This window comes from Sorex araneus, chromosome X (genome assembly GCF_027595985.1).
Source record: "Sorex araneus isolate mSorAra2 chromosome X, mSorAra2.pri, whole genome shotgun sequence".
NCBI lineage: Eukaryota > Metazoa > Chordata > Mammalia > Eulipotyphla > Soricidae > Sorex > Sorex araneus.
Window position 1 is genome coordinate 198,679,246 of NC_073313.1, and position 16,940 is coordinate 198,696,185.

The 16,940-nt window shown below is 39.2% G+C and overlaps 1 long non-coding RNA gene across 3 annotated transcripts in view; it reads left to right on the top strand.

Annotated features, from left to right (window-relative positions):
- The window catches only part of LOC129399960 (uncharacterized), a 38,466-nt gene extending 22,159 nt beyond the window's left edge, over positions 1–16,307 (top strand). The window contains exon 5 of one of the 3 annotated variants that reach the window (XR_008627314.1): positions 15,502–16,307. This is a non-coding gene — a long non-coding RNA (uncharacterized LOC129399960). Of the gene's footprint in view, positions 1–3,285; positions 4,528–11,369; positions 13,633–15,501 lie in introns of those variants that run through there. The other 2 variants (XR_008627312.1, XR_008627313.1) reach the window with 2 other exon arrangements.
- The last annotated feature ends 633 nt before the right edge of the window (positions 16,308–16,940 follow it).

A 16,940-nucleotide genomic window follows, 5' to 3' on the forward strand; every position in this document is an offset into this window, starting at 1 on the left:
AAAACAAGATAAAAACGGAAATCTTAAATGACCATCAGTGTTAGATGGGGCGGGGGGGGGGGGGACAGGGAGAATTTCGTTTTTGTTTTTCAGTACCGTAGTTTACTGTTAACAATATGGTTTCATGTATATAAAGTTTCCACAACACACCCTCCACCAGAGTTCCTCCTCAATTACTCTCCTAAGCCCCCACCAGGATAAACTCAGTTCACAGCTTCTCTCACCTTTGGCCATTTGTTATGATCATACAAAAGTGGGCGGGGGGGGGAACAGAGAGATTGAGACAGTGCTAAGGTAAAATAGAAGTGAAAAGAGGAACCAAGAGAGCAACGGCACAACAACACAGCACAACAGCGCGTGCCAGATCTGGCAGATCTGCGGCAGCTCTCAATACTCTGAAAAGCTGGCTGATGGGGTCATGCAATTTCTGCGTGATTAAAAGTTAGGTGCCCTTTAAATATTCTATCTCAAAGAAAATTGAAACCAACCCCACAGAGCACCAACCCTCAATGAGACTCATGAAGATGACTGCAGCGCAGCCTTGGGCATCATGGTGGACGGAATCATGGCAGCTCTCCATCTAGTGTTACAGGTAGCAGGCCGCTGCAGAGGTAGAATTCTGGCAGTACTGAGCAGTGCTCTTTAGGTCCAATCTGGCACCTCCAAGGATTGTGGGTCCTGGAGTTGAAGGGACACTTCAGGTTCCCACCATCCGGGACCAACTCAGGTGATCCTGGCTACTCAGGTGGCTCAGGCAAGACTGGCAAGACGTCTGGGCTGCCACTGCTCTCTCCAATCAGCCCTCACTACTGGTGCCGCTTGCAGCATATTATGGGGGAAAATATTCCTGAGTGCCAACTGGCTGGATGCCAGACCTGAAGATGCGGACCGGTGCCCCTTGGTCAGGTTCTGCTGGACTGATGGTGGTGGCCCGCACAGAGAGCCTGAGCTGCATACAGTAGCTTCCCTGGCTACCAGCCTGGTCTTGCCAGGGCTGTGGCTGCTGTCATCACTGAGGCCCAGAGGGTGCAGCACCACCTGCAGGCCAACCTGAACCTGGTGGGGTGAGAGAATCTGCAGTCTGATGGTGCCCTAGGGCGTCCTGAAACTCCAAAGTCATCACTATGCTTCCAGCAGGACTCCAACAACTCGGAACCAAGTTTTCCAAGAAATTAAATGCCAAAATTTAGGTATGTGGGAACCACAAATCACCTCCAGCCTTACTATTCAAACTTATTTATTGGACTTGCTCCAAAGATTCATTAATAAATCTGAAAAAAGATCAAAAGATGCAGTAAATCTTCTCTGACCCACCCATGACTGAATAATTTGGGCTGCATTGGTTGGGTGACAGTTAGCACTGTACCCAGCCAAACAGAGCCGCCAATAGTCACTTGCTCCCACCCACAATCCAAAATCATCACATGTCCCCGGCTAGACCCCACTGTCTCAAGACAGACCTCACCAAGAAATTAACCTGTTGAAAATTCAGGTATACTGGTTTTGTGACTGAAATCTCCAGGCTTTCTTGGAGCTGGGTCAGGCTACCTGCCCTCACTTCTCTATAGTCCCAGAAACCCCAACAGTCACCCCCACAAACCAACTCCAGTGCCATCATGTAAACTCTTCTACCAGATTTGCTCCAGAAACCCACAAATCAAAAGCAATAGTAAATTTCAGAACCATGCAAGGCTGAATAGTCCGGGGTGTCAGAGGGGAATGGGTTAGCTTGGTGCCCTCCCAAACAGAACTTCCTGAAGCCCCCCCAGTCATGTCCACATCCCAAAGCTGCCACCCAGTTAAAAGGGCTACTACAGCTGCACTTTCCTGATAGAAATATTGACCTCCCTGAACAAAAAACAGTGACCGCTTAGTACTTGTATTGCAAACCATAATACACAAAAGGAGAGAGAGAGATAGAAAGAAAAATGTCTACTATAGAGGCAGGGTGGGGGTTTGTTTGGGGGTGGTGGGAGATGTACACTGGTGGAGTGATGGGTGTTGGGACACTATATGACTGGAAACCAATTGTGAGCAGCTTTGTATTGGTCTATCTCAGGGTGAGTCAATAAAATAAATAAAATAAAATGAAATAGAAGTGAAAAACCACAAAAAGATTATTCCATAGGAACTGAAATCTCAAGTAACTATCTAAACTGGTCATGCACCATGGATCTACAATTATTTAACCCCATCACCACAAAAATAACCAGTTCCCTCCACCATTGTCCCTATGTCATCTCTAATCCAACTCTTCTTTCCCCCTACTAAGTTTCAAAAAAAAAAATGCTTTAGGAAATTGAAACTAAGTGTTTCAATTCTGGAATCTTTCTAGAGTTGATGTTCCAGGTGCCATCCATTCTACATATGTGCATTATAAAAGAAAGTTTAGGGGCTGAAATGATAGGACAGTGGGTAGGTTACTTGCCTTGCATGCAGGAGACCTGAGTTTGATCACTGACATCCTATATTGTTCCTTGAGCTCTCTGGGAGTAAACCACCTAGGATTATTATCAGGTGTGGCCCCAAAACAAACAAACAGTTTTATCACCTTGTTTTAGACATTGATCCATGTGGCAATCAAAGCTCAAGTCAATGGAATATTTGAATGTTTACTTTTTCTCATTCTGATTATATGAAATTACCTGGTCAGCCAATGTTGAGGGACTAGTTTTGATGTTTTGGTATGCTATGTGTGCGCACATGTGTGTTTACAGTTACACTTTCAGTATAAGTAAGAAACTTATCTGGAATCATAGATCAGTGTGAAGGTCATTGTTTGCAAGAATAATGTGCATTAAGTCCATTTATTTCAGGTCATATTTCTTAGTCTGCAAAACAGATAACCAGATTTGTTGCTGAGGGGACATTAAATTCAATCTGTTTGCTTCCTAAACCTCTCTTCTACTTTTTTTTTTTTTTTTTTTTTTTGGTTTTTGGGTCACACCCGGCGATGCACAGGAGTTACTCCCGGCTCTTCACTCAGGAATTACCCCTGGCGGTGCTCAGGGGACCATATGGGATGCTGGGATTAGAACCCGGGTCGACCGTGTGCAAGGCAAACGCCCTACCCGCTGTGCTATCGCTCCAGCCCCTCTTCTACTTTTTTGAAGGGGGACTGATTTGAGGCATACCAAATTATGCTCAGGAGCTACTCCTGTCTCTGTGCTCAGATGTCATTCTTGACCATGCCTAGAGATCAAACCATAGTTACTCACATGTAAAGCAGACACTATTACATCTCCCATGAATTATCTCTCTGGCCTTTCTACCTCTCTTTTCTAGGTCCACAGATGGTATAGGATGTGTCTGAATAAATGAAAATTCCTTCTCCTTCGGCCTCTTGGAAACCACTAAACTGACATGGATTTCTTTTGAACCTCTTATTAGCCTTGTTATTCCTGTTTTATTGATGTGAAAACCAAGACTTCGAGTAGTTCAATAAATTTCCTATTGTAAAGCTAACAGAATGCATCTGAAATATAGATGTAGAGAATTATAGAGCTGAAAACATTTCCTGTACTCTCTGTTGTACATCAATAGAGATCATAGTGAAGCTGGAGCCCCAGGTATAATCTTCTGGAAAATGTTTAGTTTGAATTTAGTTTTTAATGCTGTGGGGTCCTTCAAGTTGTCCAACAAATTAAGTTGTGGGGTCCTTCAACCTAGAAAAAGATGCACAGTATAAGAAAAGGCAAGGAGGCAAGATATTACCTATTGTTCTGTGTAAATATTAAGTAATAAAATCTAATTTTAATAGTTATGCTATAAGTTATATAATAATATGCAATAATTATAGAAAAGTATATTATTAAGTTCTCAGATGGAAGTTTAAGAAATTTGAGCTATCTTCCATGGGAAATCAGAAGCAAACAAGTTTTTAACTAAAACATAACCAATAATGTAAGTCATGTTTTAGAATGGTCATACAAATTGAAAGCTTCCTCAATTGGAATTATTGATATTAGTTAAGATTTCACTGAAAATAGTACGTGTAATTGTAGTAAGGATGGAAATGTAAAAAGAAAAAAGAAACTTCAAAGAGCTCTGAGTCTGATGGAAATTTGTATACGATATAGATCTGGATATTGTATTTTTGATATTGTGGACATAAAGTTTAATTCTGTGTATTATATCCAGCAAGAAGTTAGGATCTAAGCCTGGAGCTTGAAAATTCTCAGCTAGAGTCAGTTATTTGGGATGCTTTTGCAGAGAGGTAATAACTGAAATCATAGGGTAAATGAGATTATCACAGGCAAGGGTATGAAAAGCAAAGAGTAAAGGCAAACAGATCCCGGACAGGAACATTTAGGGGTCAGAAGGAGGAAGAAGAAGCCTCAATGTAGACAGAAACGGAATAGTCAAAGAGGTAGGTAGTTATTACTTCTCTCAGAGGGTTATTTTTGCTATTTTCAAGACTGAGAACTACTGTCTTAGTTTAATGATAGAAGATGATGAAAATAGCTAGGAGGAAGTAAGTTGGTGAATATGGATTAGGCCAAGGCAAATTTAACGGCTGAATAGAAATTGTTTGTGACCAAAAAATATGCTTTAAAAATGTTTGGGTTTTTTTTTTTTTTTTGGTTTTTGTTTGTATGTTTGTTTTAGGGGGCAGAGAATAGTACAGTAAACAGGGCATTTGCCTTGCATGCTGCTGACCTGGGTTTGGTCCTTTGTCACACCATGTAGTCCCTGAGCCCACCAGGAATAATCCCTGAGTACAGAACCAGGGGTAAGCCTGAGCAAAAACAAATGTTAGTGCAAACAAAAACAAATAAATTATATATATATATATATTAAATTATATATATATTATAGTGTTACTTCAAGCAGTTTATCTTCTCAGTTTTTTTCTTCCTATTTTGAATGAATGGACACTGGCAAAAATACTCCACGCCCCAGAAAGCATTCAGGTTTTACTTAATTCAGATTTGAATTGAATTAATAGCAATTGATGTAGTAACTTTTAAAGTAGTCAGTTCATAGAAGACTTTATCTCAACTATTAATGTGTTTTTAAGCAAGTTTTTATTCCCTGGAGTACTACTTTTTTGCCTTCTGCTTTTCAATCTTTAGCAAGTTAAACTTAAATTTTTTCAGTTTGACATAAGTAATGGTTATTTTCCCATTCTTTAACACTGAAAAAGAGATAGGAGTACTATTCTGTCTTTGGATATTTTTGGCTTATAAGACACAGCTTATTTCTATATTTCTTAGTGTGCGAAACTTTTATAGTAAGCAAGCAAAAATAATTTTATTCCTCAAGACCTAAACTTGTTTTCTCCATCTCAAGAATATAAATATTTTATGACTTTCTGAATATATTTGGGAGCATTTTTAGTATGTACAGTCAGTGCTGTTCAGTGGCAACTCCCAGTTCTATTGAGGAATCACTCCCAGGGGAACCATGTGGTGGTAGGGACTGAACCCGGGCTTCTACATGCAGAGCAAACACTCAACCTTTTGATATGTCTTTCTGGCCTTTTGTTTTTGTTTTTGTTTTTCAGTTTTAATAGTTTTGTTAAACTCTGCTGATTTTAGGTAGTAAACGGAGACTTTGGAAAATTGCTTTTGAACACAGAGCTATTTTTTATACAATCACTCTCTATTATTAGTTTTGTTAATATGAGAATCCAGGAAAAGAATCGGCATAAAAATCTATGACCTGGGGTCAGAGTACAGGGTTATGGCACTCACTTTGCAATACCTGGGCACTACCAGGTATTGAATCAATTTCCCCCAAATCTATTTTTCTTGTATGGATAACCACACTCCCTGTGCATATCCAAAAGGCAGGGACATACAATGCTTTCAGAATATGCTGAGAACTTCTGATAACATATAAAGCTCTTTGAGAATTACTCCATTATTTTTTGTTTCACTTTGAACTGTTTGCTCTGTATTACTATTTCCTTGTTTTATTAACTAAATTTTAAAGTCTATCATTTTACATATTGTGACATTAAAATATTTGTGATAAGGAAATAGTGACAACAAAACTTCAGTCCTACAAAAAAGTTTTCTAGTTATCATATTAATGTTGTTGAGGTGGCTGTTAAAAGGCTGAGATAAACTTTTTTTAAATTTCCAAATTAGATAATGTTTTAAATTTGTTGGATCTTTTTTGCAAATGGCAAAACCAATGGCAGGTGGATAACCTTGTAGTGCTGTTTTATAAAACGTTTTCAGAAAATAATTTTTTTTACTCCAACCTATCACGATAAAACCCAGTTTTCTCTTTGGCAAGGAGGACTCATAGTGATACTTAGGCTTTATTTCTGGCTTACACTCAGGGATCACTTCTGGCAGACCTGGGGTTATCCTATAGAGTACCAAGGAATGCGCTCAGGTCAGTCGCATAAAGGCAAGCACTCCATCTGCTCTGCTATCTCTCTGGCCCCTACAATTGATGTAACAGTGAGTGATTCACTATTTTTGAGAGAAGTTCCTTTTGCATAAGCATTTTGAAACACGCGCCTTCAGAAATATTTAACTGGTATATATTATGTATTATGATTTATAATGTAGTTCCTTTAATGTTCTTTTTAAACTAATATATATAGACTGTTTTCAAAGTGATTTTTTTCAGTTATCTCATAAAAAACCAAAGATTAAAAATGCAAGATAGTACAGTGGCTAATATGTTTGCCTTGCATGTGGCCAATCTGGGTTTACTATCTAGCCCTACATATGATTCAGTGAGTACCTCCAGAAGTTATCCCTGAGCATAGAGTCAAAGATAAGCTCTGATAGCCAAATATGACCCCAAAATTCAAGCAAACAAAAAAGGTGAGCCTTTAATGGGACTCCTGGAGCATTCTATCTATATTTTCCTCAATATACTTTATTGAGAAAAATTTTACCAGTACCATTTGTTGAAGAGGTTGTCTCTACCCCATTTTATACTTATAAAATTGATCGTCATCATCCCATTGATCGTCGATTTTCTCGAGCGGTCTCAATAAATCTCCATTCGTCGTAGTCCTGAGATTTTAGAAGCCTCCCTTTACTCGTCCTTCCCAATGGTGCCGCTTTGGAGGCTCCCTCAGGGTCAGGAAAATGAGACCTATCATTGTTACTGGTTTTAGCATATGTGTACGCCACAGAGGCTTTACCAGGCTCTCCCATGCGGGCAGGAAACTCTCGGTAGCTTGTCCGGTTCTCCCAAAGGGAGAACTAGGCTAAAAGATGTCTCGCTTCTGGGAGCTTGGTTTTAGAGTCTCTGGATGTTGGCCACTGATGGGATTACATGGCGCCGGGGGCAGTTTCTGGGTGTGACCACCTAGCTACTGGAAAATGGGGGATCTGGGTGGAGGAGGCCCAGTCCTGATCTGAGCAGGCTTGGAGATCTCAGTCCCGGGTCCCACACACCTGGGTTCCTCTGCCAGTTCCTTCATGCGTGAGGCTTGTCCAAAAGTGTGGAGAGGGGCCTTGAGCATGGCTGTGGTTGGGTTCCAGAGGTCTTTGGCTGTGGGGGCTCTGCTTGGGGCGGGGAGGGAAACTCAACCCACCCCTCCGAGGGGCCCCTGTGAAGACAGTCAGTTGCGGGGACAAGAGACTCTGCCATGAAACTGATAACTGTCAACAATTCTAAGAACCAAAAAAAATGGACTACATTAAATTAAAGAGTTTCTGCACAGTGAAAGAATCATTTAAAACTGAAAGACAGCTAACTGAATGTTTTAAAATATGTGTGTTCACCACATCAGACAATGGTTTGATATCAAAGATATGTAAAGTACATTGATTAACAACAATTTAAAAAAAATAACATCAAGGGGCTGGAGCAATAGCACAGCAGGTAGGGTGTTTGCCTTGCAGGTGGCCAACCCGGATTCGATTTCCAGTACCATCAGAGGTGATTCCTGAGTGCAGAACCAGAAGTAACCCCTGTGCATCGCTGGGTGTGACCCAAAAAAGCAAAAACAAATAAATAAATAAATAAATAAATAAATAAATAAATAAATAAATAAAATAATTTCAAATTAGGAGGCGTGGAAATGAGCAGGAGCTTCTCAGAGGAGGACCAACAGATGGATAACAGACACATTTAAAAAAGTGCTCATCAAAAAAGTATAGTTGAAATGACATCTGCACTCATATGTTCATCGCAGCATTATTTACAATAGCCAGAATCTGGAAAAAACCTGAGTGCCCTAGAACAGACGACTGGTTGAAGAAACTTTGGTACATCTATACAATGGAATACTATGCAGCTGTTAGAAAAAATAAGGTCATGAAGTTTGCATATAAGTGGATCAGCATGGAAAGTATCATGCTAATTGAAATGAGTCAGAAAGAGAGAGACAGATATAGAAAGATTGCACTCATCTGTGGAATATAGAATAACAGTAGGAGACTAACACCCAAGAATAGGAGAAATAAGTACCAGGAGGTTGACTCCATGGCTTGGAAGCTGGCCTCACATTCTGGGAAAAGGGCAGCTCAGATAGAGAAGGGAACACCAAGCAAAATGTGGTTGGAGGCCATGCGGGGGAAGGGTGATCCGTGCTGAATGTAGACTAGAGACTGAACACAATGGCCACTCAACACCTTTATTGCAAACCACAACACCTAATTAGAAGAGAAAACAAAAGAAAATACCCTGCCACAGTGGCAGGGGGCGGGTGGGGGGAGATGGGTTTGGGGGGTGGGAGGGATGTTGGGTTTATTTGTGGTGGAGAATGGGCACTGGTGAAGGGATGGGTTTTCGAACATTGTATGAGGGAAACATGAGCAAAAATGTATAAATCTGTAACTGTACCCTCACTGTGACTCACTAATAAATAAATTAAAAATAAAAATAACAAATTAAAAAAAATTTTAAAAGACCCTGAAAAAAATAATAAAATGTTCATTATCACTTATTATTAGGGAAATCCAAATCAAGGTGATAATGAGACACCACCTCACACAAGTAACAATGACACATATCAAAAATGCCGGCAACAATCTGTGTTGACAGAATTTGGTGAAAAAGGAACTCTCATCCATTGCTGGTGAGAATGTAGTCTGGTTCAATCTTTATGGAAAACAGTATGGAGATATCTCAGTAAACTAAGAATTGAGTTACCATATGTCCAGCAGTTCCAATATATCTGGATATCCACTGCAAAACTAATCATTCAAAAAGACATTATTCATTATTCATTGTAGCATTTAGTATAATAGCCTAGATATGGAATCAACCTGCGTGTCCAATGATAGATAAATGGATCATGAAGATATAGTATACATATACATTGGAATATGACACAGCTTTAAGGATAGATGAAATCATGAAACTTGCTGCAACATATATGGAACTGGGAAGATACCATGTTAATAAAGAAGCCAGAAGAAGGACAAATGCAGAATATTCTCACTTACATGTGGCATATAAAATAATTGGATAAGGAAATGCGATTTTGAAAGAGGGGAGCCTAGATTATCTTTGATTATAGAGCATAGGGAGGAGGAGGGTAGATTAGGAAAGAAATCACAGAGGGTAGAAGAGATAGACAGGAAGCAATGGGAAGCAAGGGTCTAGGTACATCAGTGGTGTAAAGGAATGGTACAATTAAATATCAAACCACAGAGTCAACAAAAGTGAAAAAAATTTTCCAAAGTTCAACTACCAAACTTAAAATGTGCCTGTCAAGATGGCAGTCTGGAGAAGGAGGTAATGGGGTGCCAGGGCAAGTGTGAGGTAACCTGAGAACCCTAACAGAGGAAAGAATACACTCGTGGTGGGATTGGTGCTGGAACATAGTATGTCTAAAATCCAAAATATGAGTAGCTTTGTAAGTCATGATATTTTAATTTTATATTAGCATATTCAACAGTATTGTTTCAAAAGGAACAATTATTTGTATTTTCATCAAGGAAAAATATTGAGGCTGGGCAGATAGTAGAGCAGATAAGGCACATGCTCTCCACATGTCTGGTGCAAAACCCTATTTGGTGACCCAAGCCCTGGCTCGAGTGATCCCTGAGTGCAGAGTACCACCAGGCGTGGCCCTAAATAAACAAACAAGAATATTATGTGTATATAATTAATAACTTAAGAATTATTTAAATATTATTGATCTTTAATCTGTTATTTGCATTACAAGTTGGACCTGGTTGATAGTTTAGTACACATTGATGGTGGTGGAAGCGCATAGCTTTCTCAAAAAAATAAACATTAACACTAATATGAAATAAATTAGTAAATGTTATGTACAATGACAAGAAAATTAAATTGAGCCCTCAAAAATTCAAGCCCTTGTTTTTATTTTTATATTTGTTATATTTTATATGATTTAATAATGTAGTAAATATACATTTCTATTAATAAATACACAACTAGGAGATACAGAAAAGTTCTTTATTAGTTGTTTGCTATTCAAATAGCATAGAGAACACTACCTTTGTAAATGTGACTGAACAAAAACCAGTGTTTCTCTATCAGAGTAATAATTCAGTATGTAGTATCTCTGATCACATAACCTTTGTGCCAGCATATTTATATCTATCATGTGCCCTAGACACTTGCTTTCATATGCCTCTTTATAAAAAAAATTTTTAATTATATTTTATGAAATATATTTTATTTTAAAAATATATTAAAAATATATTTGGTTGTACCTGACTATATTGGTGCAAAATAAGTTTAATGATATAATTAGGTTTCTTCAACCTAAGGTTTATTTTTCCTTCTAATTTTAATATTAAATTAGGCATTTTTGTGAGTTCCATGGGACAGATTTGCCCTAGCTAGCATCTCCACCATAAAAAAGATTAAGTAAAGGTTCTCAAAGTTAGATTTCAGTTTTCGTTTTTATTTTTTTTGAGTGTGTGTGTGTGTGTGTGTGTGTGTGTATATGTGTGTGTGTGTGTGTGTGAGGGCTGTTAGAGCTACACTGATGGTGCTGAGGACTGACTGACTCCTGCTCTGCTCTGCATTCAGGGATTGCTCCTGCCATGGCTGAGGTGGGGAAAGGTGGTCCCCACATGCCAAGCCAGGGTTCACCACATGTAATACAAACACCTTAACTCCTGTACTAGCTCTCTGGCCCAGATTTCAGGTTATATTGCTAATGAACTATTCGTTGCAAATAGCCACATGTGCGGACCATGGGAGGACTTTAAAACTAATGAACTGTAGAGTATGTGTTCTCTCCAAATCTCTTAAAGACATAGAATCATCCCATTTGATAGAGTGTGTATTCTTGGCTACAACTGCCAAACAAGGGGAGAGAGAGAGAATATGGATTTTGAATTTCAACCTAGTGCCATATGAACAATAAAGGCGACTATGTGCAGGTACAACCAGAATCAATAAAACAGGTGGGAAGGGATCCAATTTTTAACTCGATTGAAACTTATACTCTTTCCCGTGTCTTACAGGTGGGACCTGTCTCCTCACTCCCTCCTGGTTTCTTCATCAAGTCACTATCACACTGACCTCCTTACTGTTCTTCCAATGTGAAATACTAAGCCCTCAGACCTAAGAGTTTCTGCCAGGACATATGTTTCTGCTTCAGATAAAGCAGCTCCCATGACATTTGGGCCTCTATTTAGATGTCAGCTCCTCAGAGAGTCTTTCCTTAGTATCTGGCCCCTCACCACTGTTACATCACTCCATTTCATTTCCTTATAGTGTGTTCCACTGTCTGAAGCTGCCTTCTTCATGTATTCATTTGTTTATTGTCTGTCACCACACATGGTATATGGAGAACAAGTCTGTTTTGTTCACCTGTAGTTTGTCAGTGCCTGGAAGAGTGCCTGGAATTCAAGAAATACCAAATGAACAAATGGAGATTGATTTCACAGCTGCCAGAATCTTTCCCTTTTCTGTTTCCACTCAAGCAGCTTACTTCATAGCCCTGTCCACTTCATTTTTTTTCCTTTTTAGAAATACCACGTTTATATCAATAATATAAATACCTACTTCAACTTTGTATACATGGCAGTAATCATGACAGGATATAGTACAATTCAGTCAAGAAAACCCCATGTGGCTGGAGTGATAGCACAGCGGGTAGGGCGTTTGCCTTGCACGCAGCCGACCGGAGTTCGAATCCCAGCATCCCATATGGTCCCCCGAGCACCGCCAGGAGTAATTCCTGAGTGCATGAGCCAGGAGTGACCCCTGTGCATCACCGGGTGTGACCCAAAAAGCAAAAAAAAAAAAAAAAAAAAAGAAAACCCCATGCCCAAATTTTAAATATTTGCTTTTTGCTGATGCTAATAACACTTTGTTTGTGTATGAAGCATTATTATGGCATTATTAATTAAATGAAACTCCACTATCATATAAAAACCCATTGTGAAATATCTATAACTTATATAACAGTTTGGGTTAAATGGCATAAAACATTTAATGAATCAGTGAATATCTTTGCCTCTCAAAAGTAATGGCCAAAGCAGAAATTATCATTAAAATACACATAATATTATCCTTAGGGTCTCTTTTTCTGCTTGTGAAACCATTCCTCAGCAGAAAGATTTTAGAGGTAATTCAGTAGTATTTGCGTTAACTATGGGATAGTGTGAAAAATCTACTGCTAAGTGTTTTTCTAATTGGTTATACTCAACTTTAAAAAATATTTTAAATTAGCTTTTAAAAATTGTAGGAGGGGTGGTGATGAATAACTTAGTGGAAGTAGACTTGCTTTGTATATATGAAGCCTTGGTTTTGATTCTGGCACAGAAAAAGAAATGTTTTCTTTTAAAATAAAATGATAAAAATCATACAGAAGATTATATCCAAATCTCTCTACTCCCTACTCAGACACGTTTGACTTTAGTCATTAGGCTTTCTACTTGAAACACTTATATGTTCTACTTCATGCTTAAAATGCATTCTCCATCTACCCCACTTTCATAAACCAACCACTAGAGGATATTTTTGCACTGATGCGGTGCTCAGTACTGTGCTACAGTTTGGAAAATATGGAGGTAACGTATTCAGAATGACTCCTGTGTTGGAGATCTGATAGCTCAGATAAGATATAAAAATGCTAGTTGTAAAAAACATTAAGGGTCTATGCTAAGTACAATTAGCCTGAAGGAGAAAGACAAATGCTAAAGGACTTCACTGATAAGTGAAAGTAAAGAAACAAAGCAAATGAACAAACTAAAAAATGATGCAAACCTTAGGTTTTTACAGAATGGAAACTCCTGGAGGGGAAGGTGAGGAAGGTCCATAGAATGGGTACAGTGGGTGAGTTGCATAAAGGTAGTGAATGAAGATTAGGCTTTTAGTGGTGAGAATAATATAGCATATATGTGCTACTAGTGTTTGGTTCAATTATGTTTTTGTTTTGTTTCATCTTGTTCTTTTTTTTTTTGTTAGGCATTGACACGTAAAGGGTAAAATATAGCGGCAGGAAATATACTACAACCTAATTCTTCAATAATAGGGAAGAGCTTTTAGGTCAATGGAGAAAGCATAACAAAAGAATGAATCTTATTTGTGGACTTTGAGGCAACCTGATTAAAAGTGTCTATACGGGGAAAAAGTATGAAATGCCATGAGAACATATCGTCAAGATGTTGAATACCAGACAGAAATATTTCGATTTGTTTAACCAGCACACTTTGAATTGTATTTACTCCCATCTTTCTCTCTATGTCCCAAACTTGTAGAGAAAATAAAAGACTTCTTTTGCTGAATAATGCCTTTGTGGATGTCTTCTATTTGTAATAATGATAGTCAAACCCTCTGAAGGCACGTTAAGAATAGTGACTGAAACCTCAAGTGGGGATTTTTTAGCATTTACATGTTTTTTTCATAAAGCCCTTCGCTATTTTTAAATTTAAATAATTTGGTTTGGAAGAATGAGAGAAATGATCTTTAATGAGAGATGATGCTTTATAATGAGAGATGACGCTTTCTTTTGACAGCAAATGGATGTTTTACTTCATCTGTTTTTAAGACACAGTTATTTTCTCAGCTATCATAAGCTGATCTTTGTTTGTTTTCCAAATCTGGATTAAGAATGTAATAAATACAACTGGGTAATGCCTGCTCTAAATTTTAATATGATTATATTTTTAATTTAATGCTTTTTCTATCACCCGGTGAACTAAATTATTGTTAGAGGGTAGAAAAAAATATTTTTGGAGCATACATTTGGGAACAGCATATTAGGATAGACCGAGAAAGATTGCTGCAAAAAAAAATCACTGTCAAATCCCATTTGTTAAACAAAATAAAGCTTGATTTCTATCATGGGTTGGCAGGGGTCCTACTCTAATAGCTCCTCAGAGACATTGGAGTGACAGAAGCTTCATCATCTAGAATGCTGTTTTTTGGGATTTTTTAGGGGATGAAGGTATGGAAAAATCACACTGATTTTTTTCAACATTGGCCAGAAACAGTAACATGACTTTCCTGCAGGGAGCCTGGGAATATGGTCTTCTGTGTAACTGGGATATGTAGGAAAGCAAACTCAGGGGTATATTGGTGAGCTATACCGTTGACTTTGTTCTGCAGGTCTTTGTTCTGCATGTTTTATTTAGTCTTCACAAAAGCTCAAAGGAGTTTTAACTATCCTTGTGTGCGTGCGTGCGTACGTGTGTTTGCATGTGCATGTGCGTGCGTGTGTGTGTGTGTGTGTGTGTGTGTGTGTGTGTGTGTGTGTGTGTAGACAGAGAAAGAGAGAGAGACTGTGATAAAATTAGTTTAGCAAGTAAAACAAAGGTTTGGGTCTGCAATCTTAAACTATAATCTCAGTTGTTCTGCTATATTACTGACTTATTGTAAGACAGGGCTGGAGTGAGAGTACAGCAGGTAGGGCATTTGCCTTGCATGCGGCCAATCTGGCTTCAATCCCTGGCATCCCAGTACCAGGAGTAATTTCTGAGTGCAGAGCAAGAGTCACCCCTGAGCATCACTGGGTGTGGCCAAAACTCCCTCCTCCCAATTATTGTAAGACAAATCAGGAGGAACAGAGAGCAATTTCAACAAACTGGTTACATAGTTTAAATGCAGGAAACTTGAATTTGATTCCCAGCACTAGTCACCATAACAAATGATTCCTCACACCTAGATGGAAATATTCCCTAAGTACCAGTGAATGTGGCACCCCCCCACACACACACAAACACACACACCAACAACAATAACCAAAACAAATTATCTGACATGTCACTCTTTTCTTACAATTAAATTGTGTACTTTACAATAAGTTGGTCTTCCTGACCTCTTGGTATTTAAGTATTCTTCCTCTGTCCTTCTTCTTCCCTCCCCTTATTACAGCGATTACATTATAACTGCTGTTATAATGGTAAATTTCTTGAGAAAAAAGGCTGTTCTTATTCAAAGTTTTTTGCTAGAATATTTCCTGGCATCTGGGAAATTCTTATTATTCACTGAGACATTAAATGCAAATAACGAACTTTCTGGTCATCTGTTGGGTAAAGATATTAGGCAAAATGGAAAATTTTTTTGGGAGATAACTCCAGTGAAAGAGCACATGAACAGCATGTGCAGGTCACTGAGTTTTGTTCCCAATATCCCTGTCTCCCACAGAGCCTCCTGTTGAGTTTCCTTCCCTGCCCCGAGCAGAGCCTTGACAACCAAAGATCTCCGAAACCCAGCCACAGTCATGCTCAAGACCACTCTCCACACGCTTGACAAGCCTCACACATGAAGAAACCGACAGAAGAACCTACGTGTGCGGGAACCAAGGCTGAGCTCTCCAAGCCTGCTCAGATCAGGACTGAGCCTCTTTCACCTAGATCCCCCTTTTTCCAGTAGCTAGGCAGTCACACCCACAAACTGCCCCCAGTGCTGTGAAATCCCATCAATAGCCAAGATCCAGAGACTATAAAACAAAGCTTCCTGTTCTTATTGTCTAGTTCTCCCTCTTGGAAAACCCGACAAGCTACCAAGAGTATCCTGTCTACACGACAGAACCTGGCAAGCTCCCCCGTGGCATATTCGATATGCCAAAAGCAGTAACAATTATGGGTCTCATTCCCTCGACCCTGAAAGAGCCTCCAATGCAGCACTTTGGGGAAGGACAAGTAAAGATAGGCTGCTAAAATCTCAGGGCTAATTACATTCATCTGTGGAATATAAAGTAACAGAATAGGAGAGTAACACCCAAGGATAGTAGAGATAAGGACCAGGAGGTTTGCCCTATGGCTTGAAAGCCAGCCAGCCTCACATTCTGGAGGAAAAGGCAGCTCAGACAGAGAAGGGAACACCAAGTAAAGGGTGCTGGGAGGACCCACTAGAGTTGGGAGATACAAAAAATAGACTATAAACTGAACACGATGGCCACTCAATACCTCTATTGCAAACCACAATACCCAAAAGGAGAGAGAGAACAAAAGGGAATGCCGTGCCACAGAGGCAGGGTGGGGAGGGTTGGAGGTGGGGATGTGGGAGGGATACTGAGATCACTGGTGGTGGAGAATGGGCACTGGTGGAGGGATGGGTAATCAATCATTGTATGACTGAAATGCAAACATGAACATTTGTAAGTATGTAATAGTACCTCACTGTGATTCACTAATAAAAAATAAAATAAAATAAAATAATTGAAAACATTTTTAAAAAATCTCAGGGCTAGGACGAATGGAGATGTTAATTGTTAATGGTGCCCGCTTGAGCAAATTGATGAACAACGGGATGACAGTGATACAGTGATCCCTGTCTCCCTAGCCAACACCTCCAGTTGTAATCCTGACTCACCACCAGCAATACTTTAGAGTCCAAGCAGTAAATCATGAGGCCTGCACTTACAGGGTTATGTCCCACTGTGGGTTACTTCTATTTTAAAAATGGAGATGTTGATAGTGGCACAGAGTAACTTGTCATATTCCAGAATAGCATATCATATGTACTTTTTCAAATTTCTGTTTTTATTAATCTATATCATAATTCACCTTACGGAGAGAGTTGTACAAGTTGTACAAGACGACTACAAGTCAGCCAGATGGTTCCCTGTGAGGGCTGTGAGA